This window comes from Austrofundulus limnaeus, unplaced genomic scaffold (genome assembly GCF_001266775.1).
Source record: "Austrofundulus limnaeus strain Quisiro unplaced genomic scaffold, Austrofundulus_limnaeus-1.0 Scaffold3, whole genome shotgun sequence".
Lineage (NCBI taxonomy): Eukaryota > Metazoa > Chordata > Actinopteri > Cyprinodontiformes > Rivulidae > Austrofundulus > Austrofundulus limnaeus.
In genome coordinates, this window is record NW_013952405.1 from 3736880 (window position 1) to 3739109 (window position 2230).

At 41.8% G+C, this 2230-nt stretch overlaps 1 protein-coding gene across 1 annotated transcript in view; it reads right to left on the bottom strand.

The window, feature by feature from the left end:
• The window catches only part of camkvl (CaM kinase-like vesicle-associated, like), a 51494-nt gene that overhangs the window by 11058 nt on the left and 38206 nt on the right, over nucleotides 1-2230 (bottom strand). The window lies entirely within an intron of this gene.

Genomic DNA, 2230 nt, shown 5'->3' on the forward strand with positions numbered 1-2230 from the left:
AATTATAGATGTTCATGTAATTAAAAAAAATTCTGAGCATTTCTTTGCAAAAACATCACAAGAAGGCCATACCTATTATTGGTGTTACTATTTTCTATGCCGATAAACCAAAGATACGACCGCGTCTGTCTCTTGACTAATCTGGATACCATGTCTTTGGCAGCCTCGTTGCGTGCCAGCAATGTCAACAGATACTAAGCTTCACACTAAGCTCCTCTCTGCTCTGCTAAAGTCTGTAGATTCTGTTCAACGTCTGTTGAGCTGACATTAAACTTTATCTATAAAGGTCATTGTTGGGAGGGAAAAAAAAACTATGAGCCCACTCACACACAACCAGCTGGTTTTATTTAGGAGTCGCTGGTGTGCCAGGAAATGCTGACAGATCTTGAGTTTTGATTACAAAACCTGTCTTGTGATTCATGTCTAAAAACGTCCTGCAAGCATCACCACCAACTAATCTTTCTGKTTAATATTTTGCCGTTAATGCTGCATTTACTTTACGTACTCCATAGCACRATGCAATCTGTAGAATTCTTTTTATACTTCTTGTGTATTTTAGGTTTTGCAAACATACACTTTTTTATCATGTTCACCCCAAAATAGAGTGACCCTACAGAAGGTTCCGAACATCCAGGTAGATATCCAGGAATCAAGATAGTGAATCAGCAATCAATAAAACATCTCAGCACAGTCCTCAGGCACTCCTCACCCACATCTTCTAAACACTCCATCTACTGTAGGAAGCAGATCGCTCGTAAGAAACAGTCATCTATCCTGAAGGTCCCTCCACATGCTCCAAACACCTGACTTTACCCATTCCTGTTGCATATTTTATTTCACTCCTATCTCGTTGATGGATACTGTTTATCTTCTGCCCGTGCGGGGCTTGAGGGGCTCTGTCCAGACAAAAACCTGCGCAATTGAAAAGYTGGGAAATGAAGCGATAGCAGCAGCAAATGAGATGTTCGTGGGGGAAGAGGAAATCTGGAGAGATTTTGTTTCAGGAGGTAGTGATAACATAAAAATAGTTTTGGTGCTGTGTTTGTCTTACTGAAGGAAAGATAAGGTGAATGAGAGAAATGAAGTTTTAAAACTCTTAAAAACGAAAAAAAAAAAAGATAAAAATCCTAAACAGTGGTAACATCTTGCAGATGCATTAAAAAAAGAACATCAGTAATTTAACATTTTGAGTGTGTACGTGTGCGTTGCATCCCTACTGTATATGATAGGGCCGGAGGTGCTTCAGGCCTGTGGTGGAGGAGGGGACGTGAGAGTGCTGTGTAATCCAACCGCTGGCCCTAATCTCTAATCTGTACCCCTAATCCAGAGCATCAGGATGCAGTGTTTGTGTGTGCGTGCTTGCGTACGAGAGTGTGAGACCGAACAAGTGCAAAGGTTGTTTCGAATGTGTCACATGCGCAAATGTGAGCGAGAGCAGAAGAGCACATGCTTGTGTGTCCATATGTGCTTCCCAGCATGATGTCTGCGTGTGATGGTGGATTRAAGAGATCTAGCTTCTGCAGAAGATTATGTAAAAACAACATTCCCATGACGAGACCTAGCTTAGTGAAGATGAAGCTAGCATGATGTGAAAGGATCCCTGTGGGAACAAAGTGTACTGAATAAAACAGCTGATAAAAACCAAAATGGAGAACTTTAAAAATAATAGTATGTATAATAGGATGTGTTTTATTAAAATCTGTCAAATGGTTCAAGAGATATTTTGCTTACAGACAAGGCTGACTAGATGGCAGAGATGGGGACTCGTGACTCGGACTTGGACTTGAGTCGCACTTAAGTCCCTACTATTAGAGACAGACTTGGACTTGGACCCTAAAGACTTGAGACTTGACTTGAACTTGTGGTTTGAGACTCGCGAACAATGTAAGTCTTTTCACTGCCCGGCTCATGATTCTCACTCCCTCAGTACACATCCATGCTCCGCTCCTTTGAGAACAAATACAYAAAGTTTTAAGAGCAAAGGCATTTACTCCTGCTCTCAAATTGAAAACATACGCTCTTGATTAAAGTCAGAATAATTCTTCCATACACTCCACTCCCCCTCACCTGAGAATGGGAGGGGCCAGCGCCGTCCAATGTTAATGACGTGTACCCTACGTGACAAACAGAGCTTCAGCATAGCAGGTGCGCTGAAGTACACTCACCGGCCACTTTATTAGGTACACCTGTCCAACTGCTCGTTAACATTAATTTCTAATCAGCCAATCAC